Source organism: Bos indicus, chromosome 18 (genome assembly GCF_029378745.1).
Source record: "Bos indicus isolate NIAB-ARS_2022 breed Sahiwal x Tharparkar chromosome 18, NIAB-ARS_B.indTharparkar_mat_pri_1.0, whole genome shotgun sequence".
Classification (NCBI taxonomy): Eukaryota; Metazoa; Chordata; class Mammalia; order Artiodactyla; family Bovidae; genus Bos; species Bos indicus.
In genome coordinates, this window is record NC_091777.1 from 66,169,236 (window position 1) to 66,180,525 (window position 11,290).

The 11,290-nt window shown below is 47.5% G+C and overlaps 1 protein-coding gene across 1 annotated transcript in view; it reads left to right on the plus strand.

The window, feature by feature from the left end:
• LOC109572196 (zinc finger protein 154-like) overlaps positions 1-11,290 on the plus strand; it is a 28,230-nt gene that overhangs the window by 15,104 nt on the left and 1,836 nt on the right. Inside the window, exons 4-5 of the mRNA XM_070771909.1 lie at positions 1,670-8,926; positions 10,139-10,915. The gene's annotated coding sequence lies outside the window, so the exon portion shown is untranslated. The remainder of the gene's footprint in view (positions 1-1,669; positions 8,927-10,138; positions 10,916-11,290) is intronic.

The window sequence follows — 11,290 nt, forward strand, 5'->3', positions numbered from 1 at the left end:
CATGGGGATGGTCTTGATCCCTGTCTCCTGCACAGCGTCACGAACCTCATTCCATAGTTCATCAGGCACTCTATCTATCAGGTCTAGTCCCTTAAATCTATTTCTCACTTCCACTGTATAATCATAAGGGGTTTGATTTAGGTCATACCTGAATGGTCTAGTGGCTTTCCCTACTTTCTTCAATTTAAGGGAACCTCGTATTAGTGACAAAAGGTAATCCTATCTATCAGGAAGTTCCAAGGATTTTAGGACCTCTGCCAGGATCTGTGAGCAAAAACCAAATAAATTTCTCATTATACCATATTATTGGATCAGTATTAAACCAGAGTGTGATGTACATCACAAGCAAACTCTAAGAAATTGCAAAGACAGGAAAAAAAAAATCCCCTCACTCTCTTATGTACACAGGCACATAGAACCCATTATATACTTGTTTTCAAGATAGGTATAACAAGTAAGAGGACTTGATGGCACCATGAAAGATGAAATAAAATGAGTTGCTCATGTCAGTGAGTTTTTAAATGGAGCCTAGGGACCATTAAAGAATTGATTCTTATGCATGTCCTCACCCCGTGAACTGGGAACTTTTGGACAGGGTCAAACCACAAGTATTTTCAAGAGCTCAGCAAAAGTACCTTGCTCCAGGAACAGACTTTTGCTTAGTGATATTTAGCGACCAAACACGTTTAGCCAAGACTAGCCTTCTGCCGCCAACGCCAGTCAAAATACTTGGAATTATGTAGACGTCCCCCTTTTTGCCTTTAAAAACTCCTGACTTTCACTTGCTTCAAATGAAACCTATTTGAGTTAGGTTGCTCTGCAAATCTGGTGTACCTTGAACGGCAATTCTTTGATCACAAGTAAATGCTTCGCCTTGAGTTCTGCCTGTGTTTTCGTGTTGACATGGCACCCAGTGTGTCCCAAGTGTCCCTGGTAAGCGGGGTGGCCGTCTGTCGCCCTCGCTTATTGGCTTTATCTAGAGGAAAGACAAGCTACTTTCATCCCTGTGACAGGAGTTGTTTTTTTTCATATTGGAGCGAGGCACCACCGAAGTTAGTCCCTTACCCTCCCATAGAAACCTGGAGAGAGGCAAGCTAGCGGGCTCCCTCGATGTTTACATTTCAAAAAACTGGCTCTCAAGATGTTTCCATTTTAAAGAAATGGTTCCTAGTTTCTTAAGAAACTCATGAAAATGAAAAACAAAAAAGCCCAACGGACAAAAGTCCCATCTAGTCTTCAAAGTGATCCCTTTTAAAGAGATGAGGAAGTGCTTAGATTTAGCTCTAAGCTAAATGCTCTGACAAAAGGCGGGGAGAATCCCCACATTTTCTACAGGGAGAATTAAGCTCCTTCTATTTAATTTGTTTTTCACACACCCAGAAACACGGAGTATATTTGACATTCTAGCCACTGATGGATCTGCCTAAGAAAAGCCCTGAGAGTCTATGTGGTATTTGGGAGCCTATTCATACCAAAGTGTAGAGAGAGGGCCATTGGGTAATCAGATTTTTACTTCTTTTTGTCCTGAAAATTGAAAGCATTGCAGGGCTCACTTAGGGAACCACGATGTTACAAGTGTAAAACTTCCTCACTAGGGAGTCTATCTAAACCCTGTCCCTCTTTGTCCTGTTTGTATCCCTCTCATCCACTCTTTTGCTTTCCTCTACAGTGCTCTGAGTTGGCTGAAGTACTTCAGTGTGTCTTGAATTTGCAGTTTCTTTGGAGGAGACACATTCTCAGAGAATGGATGTTGAGTCTGGTCGTTCAAATCTCTGGCATTGTCAGCCTTCTCAGATTCCAGGTGGGAAAAGAAAAGTCTGTTAGATCATTCTTCTCCTGCGCACATACAGTCACTCTCACCTTTTAACTGGCCCAAGACATGCAAACTGTGATTTGAAAAAGTCTGCTAGACCTCACTTGAAATATATTTGTAGGTTAACAAAACTCAGTTGAAAAGAAAAGAAAACTTTTGAAAAGGACGTGTTGATGATATCGGGGGCGGGGGGCAGGGGGAAAGTGTCCTAACATAGGATGAAAGAAAGATAACCATTAATCTTTAAAAAATTTATTTATTTATTTATTTATTTTTACCATTAATCTTCTAATGCTTTACGAAGATTAGGCTCTTTATTTTTTTATTTATCCTTTATTGACTAACAGTTTACAGTGTTTTTTGGGCAGGCTCTTTATATTGCTACATAAATTCTTAGTGAAAGATATTTTTGAAGGAAAAATTGTTAGAATGTGATTTTGAATAATAGCCTTGACTTTCAGGTTACCAGATAAGAAGAAGTAGGAAACTCAACAAAATTTGCTTTCAGGAGTCTTTAAACATTTGTTTATGTATGCAGATGTTTACAAATTATGTATTTTTAAAGTTTCTCAGTATATTGACTTTCTGAACAAATTAAATCGATTTAATAATTTTATTTGACAAATGGAATTACCTTTTGCTGATTTTATCACCATGTTTAAAAGTATGTAATCACAGTATTGTAGTTTAATAAGACTTAAGATTTAGTTTCTAATGATTTCAGATTTATAAATTACATACATGGAATTTATGGGTCAACTGAGTTATTATTTCCACATAGTCCTTAGTTCAGTGTCTGAACATGAAGCATCCTTCATTCTGTCCCAGCCCCTCTATCTTTCCTGAATGTTCACTCAGCTTCCCAATACCAGCTTTTCTCTCTCACTGGAATACTCTGCCCAACACTCAATATATAGGAAGTTTTTCTCAAGGTATCTTTTCTTGAGCCTTCAGACTAGGTCAAGTCCACTACTTACATTTTGTCGTAGTCACTGAAACTTGACTTTCCAACATTTACAGTACTTTAGATTATGTAATAATTGGTAAGACTGTGCACTGGCTCAACTGTCTTTTTGTTTTTTAAACCAAAGCTAAGATGCCACCGACTATAAAACAGACCGTTCTTGTACAGTGTGTGCATGCTCGGTCGAGTCTGACTGTGACCCCACAGACTCCTCTGTCCATGGAGTTTCCCGGGCAAGAATACTGCAGTGGGTTGTCATTTCCTTCTCCAGGGAATCTTCCCAACCCAGGGATCAAACCTGAGTCTCTTGTGGCTCCTGCATTGGCAGGAGAATTCTTTACAGAAAGCCACATAACCTGGGAAGCCCAGGTTGTGCTTTTAAATGCTCAAATGAATCCCTGCCTTTTCCTTCTTAAATTACAGCATCTACAACTGCTATCATTTATAATTTTTATTCACCTTATGAAGAATAAAATATTTTGAATTGCTGACCCTGGTTTTCCACACTGCCTATGACCCGCTCCAGCAGACCCAGAAACTCCCTTAGTCCAAGTCAGGGAGATGGTGTTTTGTTTTGAATTGTAGTTAAAAATATGTATCACATAACATTATTTTGCTATTTATAAGTGGCATGAAGTACGTTTACATTCTCCTTGTGTTAAAACTATTAAATCAATCTTTAAAACAGCCCCAGTGGGAATTCCCTGGTGGTTCAGTGGTTAGGTTTCAACATTTTCCCCACCAGGGGCCAGGTTCAATCCCTGGTCGGGGAACTAAGATCACACAAGCTGTGTAGGTCAGCGTAAAAATATAAAATAAAACACCCTGGTATCACAACTCAGAGTCACAGTTGGCACAAAGAGAGCACCCATCTTCATTCAGCGGTGCCATTTGTGGGGTTCAGTCATGTTTATCCATCTTCCTTTTCAGTGGGGAGGAGGGAGTGTGTGACATTCAGAAGTGGCTAGATGGTAGTGTAAATTCAAAACGGCCTGCATGTCAAATCGACCACACACATTCAGAAATCTTTCAAAGTCAGTCCCTTAGAGTCTGACCTTAGAGTTAGTCAGTCCCGTGTGCTGGAGTCCCAGTATCTATAACTAATCTTCATGTTTTTCTAACCTTCACTTCGGAGAAGGCAATGGCACCCCACTCCAGTCCTCTTGCCTGGAAAATCCCATGAACGGAGGAGCCTGGTGGGCTGCAGTCCAGGGGGTCGCTAAGAGTCAGACACGACTGAGCGACTTCACTTTCACTTTGCACTTTCATGCACTGGAGAAGGAAATGGCAACCCACTCCAGTGTTCTTGCCTGGAGAATCCCAGGGACGGGGGAGCCTGGTGGGCTGCCGTCTATGGGGTCACACAGAGTCGGACACGACTGAAGCGACTTAGCGTAGCATAGCGTAACCTTCACTTTCCCTCTCTTTGCTTGATGGTCCAGTGACTAAGATTCCATGCTCCCAATGCAGGAGCCCCAGGTTCCAGGTTCGATCCCTTGTCAGGGAACTAGATCCCACATGCCACAAGTAAGACCCGACACGGCCAAGTAAATAAATAAAAAGAAATACGTAAAAAAAAAAAAAGAGTCTTCTATTTAAAAAAGTGAATTCTGATGCTTACAGACAGCTCACTGGCGTGGAATTATTCGTAGAAGAGTGGCAGAGGAGAAGGCTCTGAGTCTCTCTCTCTGGCTCTTGTTTGTGGGGAGTGGAGTTAGGCAAGGACCCGCAGTGGCAGAGGGGGGCGGGGCATTCTGGACTCTCTATTCTAATTTTACTGTGAACCTAAACTCCTCTTTAAAAAATGCAATACAGAATCGACCTTTTGTGAACACTTCTTTCAACACACATGCTTTCAGTATGTTCACCTAGCATCCCCATATCGCTCCCAACACTGCTGTCTCTCGCCATTGGCACCAGAGACTCATTTGGTGAACATTACAGTGCTCACTTGCCATCTACCATTGTACTGGACTTCCTAACAGCCGTAGGGAAGGAAAAATTCTCTCCCCTCTTAGTGTCTATGGCTGGGCCCAAAGTTGAAACTGACAAAAGGCAGATTAACAGGAGTAGGGCATGCACATTTTATTAAATGTTTATGTGTCCATGGGAGCATTCATGAAAGAATGAAGACCCAAGTACACCAAGAACAGGAAGCTTCTACACCTTTTAGTCAAAGGATCAATTTGTGAAAAATTGAGAAGGAAAAGGGATTTGGGTTGTGGGTATTTCATGGTGAAGAAATAGAAGATAAGGATGAGATTAACAAGGTTTGTGAAACTGAGCGCAGACTGCTCAGTCCCCAGTTCTCCCTTTGACAACCCTGTTTCCTATCTCTGGTGTTTAAAATGTCTTCCTCTGGGGAAAGGGAGGGTGCATTTCACATGGGAGCTTTAGAGTCAGAGCGTCTTCCTCACACCTGCTGCATCGTAACTGCCTGGAATTCAAAATAATCGCTGTGCCGGGGCTTTCCTGGTGGTCCAGGGAAGAGACTCCGCCCGCCAACGCGGGGACGTGGGGTGGGTGCCTGGTCTGGGAAGATCCCACTTGCTGTGGAGCAGCGGAGCCCATGTGCTTCAGCTACTGAGCCTGTGCTCTAGAACCAGTGAGCCCGAGCCCAGGCTCTGAAACGGGATAAACCACCGCAGTGAGAAGACTGTGACCCCAATGAAGAGCAGCATGCTCACCGCAGTGGGAGAAAGCCCACGCGCAGCAACGAAGATCCAGCACAGCCTTAAATGTAAATAAATTAATCTAAAAACTAACAACCAAAAAAAATTGATGTACCGAAGTGTGGGGGAGACTTTGGGGTGAAGTGTCCTGGTTTCCTTCAGAACAGTAGGGAAAGGGGCTCGCCAGCCTTGGTTTCTTGGGCTCCTGATGCCAGAGGCTTCTTTCAGTGCTGCCTTTCTTGATGCTCCTCCATAGCACTGCTTGCCAGCATAATCTCCTCCACCTCAACGTTAAAACTGGAAGTGTTCCACCCTGGATCCTAAAGTCCATAACCAAAATGATTTAAAAAATAGCCTTAGTGACCTAGTTTGTTTTAAGGCATTATAACCCCCAGATCTTATCTCCTTCCAGAATTAGCTATACGACCATCTGCTTGGTTTTCTGACTTGGATGCCTCATAGAAACGACATATTAAAAGTGGTGCAGCATGAAAACCCTGTTCTTTCTCACCCTGGATGGGCCACAGACTGTGCCGTGTCTGAATGGATTCCACCACTCTTCACCCAGTGACTGTTCTAGACCCTGGAAGCGTTCCCTCATCCTGTATTTCCACATGACACGGACAACCCATTGCCCAGTCCTGTCCCTTCTTCCTTCCGTTTGTATCTCCAAACACTTCTAGTTCCTCAGCTACCCCCTGGTGTTGTTCAGCCACTAAGTTGTGTCCGGCTCTTGGCTGACAGTATTGAGTGTAGCACTTAATATAGCAGCATCCTTTAGGATTTTCAATAGCTCACCTGGAATTCCGTCACCTCCACTAGATTTGTTCCTAGTAATTCTTCCTAAGGCCCACTTGACTTCACAGCTACCCCTGCCACCAACTAATTTATTTAACCACTCATTCCTTGAAGGAATCCATGTTGTTTCCAGTTTGGCACTCTGATGAACAAGAGATGCTAAGGCCATGCAAGTTCAAGATTTTGGGGGATGATAAATGTTATTTGTTGGGGAGAGATTGGGGCAGCTCCTCCAGACCACCCTCTTATTTGATGCCTCACTCCCTAGAAGAACTCACATGATCCCACAAAGCTGACTTCCTGCAGGTGAAACTGCTACCCCATGGCCCACGGCCCAAGGCCCTGCAAGCCTCAACTATACAAGAACCCTCGTCAGGTATTCCAAGGGCTTCCTGGGAGCCAGGCAAGGCCAGAGTTTCCTTGGAATGTGCAGGTTTTGAACACTGTGGGCCTGCTGAGTCAATCATTTACTACATGGTCTATTTTAATTTGACTGGAGTTGAGTTTCTGGATTGTATGGTACTTGGAAAGTTTTTTGTTGTGTTTGTAAACCACCACTGTTTTCCACAGTGGCTGTACCACTTTACATCACCGCTAGGATGAATGATTGATTTTCCCTTGACCTCCTCACCATTTTGCTACTGTTCTGTATTTTCTTTGAGGCGTTCTGAGGGATCTGCCTAGGTATATCCCTATGATTTCCATTTGCATTCCTAGGAAATGCCTCATAGCTTTCCATATGCATATTTGCCATTTAATGGTATCTCCTTCTCTTGGGTAAAATATATTATGTGTATTTTGTCTATTCTATATTTGGATTTTTTAAAAGATAACACCATGATGTTTTGAGAATTTTTCATGTTCGTATCTGACACGTGGTTTGCACGTTTTCTCTCCTGGCCTCTGTCCTTGGTCGTTTCATCCTCTTCACAAGGTGCTTCAGAGCGTAGGTTTTTAATTTTGACAACTTTCAGTGTCTCTATTTCTTTTCATGGATCACACTTGTGGTGTCAAATTTTAAAATCACTGTACCTGACCCTGGGCTTCTCCGGTGGCTCAGTGGTAAAGAATCTGCCTGTGATGCAGGAGTCACAGGAGACACAGGTTCTATCCCTGGGTCAGGAAGATCCCCTGAAGGAGGAAATGGCAACCCACTCCAGTATTTTTGCCTGGAGAATCCCATGGACAGAGAAGCCTGGTGGGTTACATTCTATAGGGTTGCAAAGAGTTGGACATGACTGAAGTGACTTAGCACGCATGCACAACTGACTCTAGATCCCCAGTTTTTCTCTTGGGATTTTTTTTTCCTCTAAAGTGGAAAACTTCAACTAGAGCTACAACTGGAGAAACCTTGTGTGCAGCAAGGGAACCCGCACAACCAAAAAAAAGGCCTCTGCTCAAAATGATGGGATTCAGACGTTCATCCAGGAAGTCCCCGGTGGCTCAGTGGTTAGGATGCGGTGTTTCACTGCTGAAGACCCAGATTCAATTCCTGCTTGGGAAACTAAGATCCTGCAAGCCACGTGGCTCTGCCAAAGTAAACAAACCTCACCTTCCCACAAACGAAACCATTAATCCATTGTTGTCTATGCATCCTTATATGCTTTTTTTTTTTTTTTTTTAATAAGGATCTATTTATTTATTTTTATTTTACTTTCTGGCTGTGATGGATCTTTGTTACCCTTCATGCTAGAGTGCAGGCTTCTCAATGCCATGGCTTCTCTTGTTGCAGAGCATGAGCTCCGGCCAAGGGGGCTTCAGTAGTTGCAGCACATCTGGTCAGTAGTTGGTGCCTCATTGTGCTTAGTTGCCCTGTGGTGTCTTCCTGGACCAGGAGTCCAACGTGTCCTCCGCACGGGCAGGCAGATTCTACCACTAGAGTCTGCTTAGTTGCCCTGTGGAGTCTTCCTGGACCAGGAGTCCAAGCCTTGCCCTCTGCACTGGCAGGCAGACTCTACCACTAGACGACCAGGGAAGCCCCCTTGGAAGCTTTAGCTGTACATTGCCCGCTGCAGAGTTTATTTAAGCCCTTTGCGGAGCCTGGGAACTCTCTGGTCTCACTCTGGGCAGCCCGCCTGAGGGTCCAGGCTCAGAGGTGGGCCTGGAGGAGGCCAGGGATCCCCGTTGCCCACAGTGCGCTCCCGCTGCCCCAGGATCTGGGTCTGTCCCATTGACGTTCCTGCCGGTTGTCGGGCGCCACCTGAAGCCTCTTTTATATCGTCCTTTCCCTCTGCAGCCGCGGCCCCCAACCTTCGTGGCACCAGGGACTGGTTCTATGGAAGAGAATTTCCCATGGACAATGGGGAAGGGGGTGGTTCAGGCGGTAATGAGGCAGGAGGTGGGTGGGTCCCAGGTGAGCACTGGAGATTCACTCCCTGTGGACTGAAACTCCAAGTTGAGAATAGCAGGACAATTTAGGGAGGAGGCTGGGCCCTGCCCAGACCACACATTTCTCAGGAGACCTGTCTGACCACATGTGCACAGAAAGTCTCCTCGGAGGTCAAAGGGGAGTGATGTTAACTAATGCCAGGCTACCCACGGGCCTCTTCGCTGGAACCCATCTTGGCTAAGACGAGTGCGCACATCCAGGAGAATCCTGAGATGCACCAAATACGGCCTGTGAACCAGGCAAATCAAAATGACCCGCCGAAGGAAACCCGGAAGAAATGCCCCGACTAAGTAAGTAAAACTGCCGCGAGGGTTCGACTCAGTGACTCCCTTTCCCTCAGTCGGCCGGAGTGTTTATCCACGCGCCCTGTACTCTCTTCTCTTTAGTAAATACTCACTACTTTCTGTCTTTGCGGGCATTCTTCTCTGCAAAGCGGAAGGGTTGGGACACTTGTCACCGACCACCGGTCTAGGTAGTATCTGGTGCTTTCACCGTGGCGGCCGCCCTGACTCTGGCTCGGAACCGAAGCCTGGGAGGCCGCCGGGGCAGGCGGAATCGGCTGGTTGTTGCTGGGCGGTGGGCCTCCTCCTCTCTCCGGAGGCTGTGCCGGCAGGTTCTGGGGGCGGAGGCCGAGACCGGCCCCTCAGTCCAGGCCTGGGTGTGGGGCTGCCCGGCCGATCGACCAGCCTCCACCGGAGCCCCTCCGGCCGGCGCGGGGAGCGGGAGAGGGTCTCCCGGGACCAGAGGTGGGAATCAGGCCAGGCCTGGCTGGGAGGCCGGGGCGAGCCGGGCTGCAGATCCACCTGGTCCCGGCCTGTGGACTCCGTCCCCCGCAGCCACGACTCCGGGCGCTGGGTCTCCTGGGCCCCGTGTCTCCGGGGAGGCAGTGACCCCCCCCCCCCCCCCGCCCCCCCGGAGCCCAATGGGCTGTTTGGTTCGCTCCTGAGACGGTGCTGCGTACGCGGGTTTCAAACCCTGTGAGCGCTGAGCTGGGCCTCTTTGCATCTGTTTTGGCATCCGCTGGGGATATGCCGGTGAGGGGGTCCTCTGCCCACAAAACTTGTCTTGATATTTGGTGAGGGGACTGCTGGTGCATTGATGAGGAACGCAACTCACTGCGTGGGCACTAGGGCGTGTCCCCTCCCTGGCGGTGTGTCCCCACCTACCTGAGTCCTTGAAGGGACCGAGTCTTACCTGTGGCCTGGAGACACCTCTGCACTGCCCTGAGACTTTCCCCCAAGTACTGAGAGTGTACTCTGGCCTCAGACACGTTCCAGTGGTGCTTCCTCTCCTTTCATCCCCTGAATCTCATGCCTGCCCTTTCATCACATCTAGACTGGAGTGTGCTCTTACCCGTTTTTAGTTTATATGACTTATAACCCAACCCCCTGCACTATTTATTACACGAAACTACTCTTTCTCCTTGGAAATTTTCATCCTATTAATTTCTTTTCTTCATTCTCTGTCTTCCTGACTCCCCGCACCCCGCCCCCCCACCTCAGGGTCCACACTTTATTGTCAGAAAGGAAGCCCTACAGAGCAGGGCCAATGCATGTGATCTAAAGAGGTCACTGTGGAGAAAAACCAAGATCATGCTGGCAGAAGAGATCACCGAAGGACACAGTCCAGGGGAGGCCAGCCAGCCAGGAACACAGCAGGCACGGTGAGCCAAGGCCAAGGTGGCCAGGGCACACAGTGGCCAGGTCATGGGGCGAGGGAGGCCAGTGCCCACCCCTCCTGCTTCTTGTAGCTCTCCAGGTGTGCAGGGGCCCAGCCTCGTGGGAGGAGGAAGCACAGGAAGCCAAGTGAGCCCAGTGAGGACACCCCATGGGCTGGAGCTGCTCCCTGGAAGCGTGGAGTGGACCTGGGCACGCGGCGCTGGGAGCGGCCAGCCTGGCCTCCCAAGCCTCTCAGCAGCAGCAGGGACACAGTTGCACGGAGGGGACTGCAGGACGCAGGCAGCTGGAGCCCAAGGTGTGAGGTCAGAATCCCCCCTCACCTATTAACCACAAAGGCCTCCTCGCTTTTTGTCTCCTGTGCACCACACGCTTGGACTAATGCATGGCACACAGTGGTGACTAGTGTGCGTGTGTGCAAAGTCACTTCAGTCGTGTCTGACTCTTTGCAAATTCATGGATTGTGTAGCGCACCAGTCTCCTCTGTCCCTGGGATTCTCCAGGCAAGAATACTGCAGTGGGTTGCCCTGCCCTCCCACAGGGGCTCTTCATGACATGACCCAGGGATGGAACCTACGTCTCTCACGTCTCCTTTGTTGTCAGGTGGGTGCTGTACCCCCAGTGCCACCTGGAAGCCAGGCGATTCTAACAGATGCGTTCAAAAGCAGCAAAGGCATTCTCTAATGTTCCAACTGGCTCGTTTGAACATTAGAGAATGTTCTCTCTCTAATTTGGCTGGTTTGAAGTTGGCTTTTTTCCCCCTGTTGTGGAAGTTAGTAAGTTTTGAGTGGGGACTTCCCGGTCGTCCACTGGCTAAGACGTCATGCTCCCAATGCAGAGGGCCAGGGTTTGACATTTGGTCAGGGAACTGAGATCCCATATACTGCAACTAAAGATCCTGCACGCCACAGCGAAGATCGAAGATTCCCCCTGTGCTGCAACTGACACCTGGTGCAGCTCAAGCAAGTTAAGTCCCCA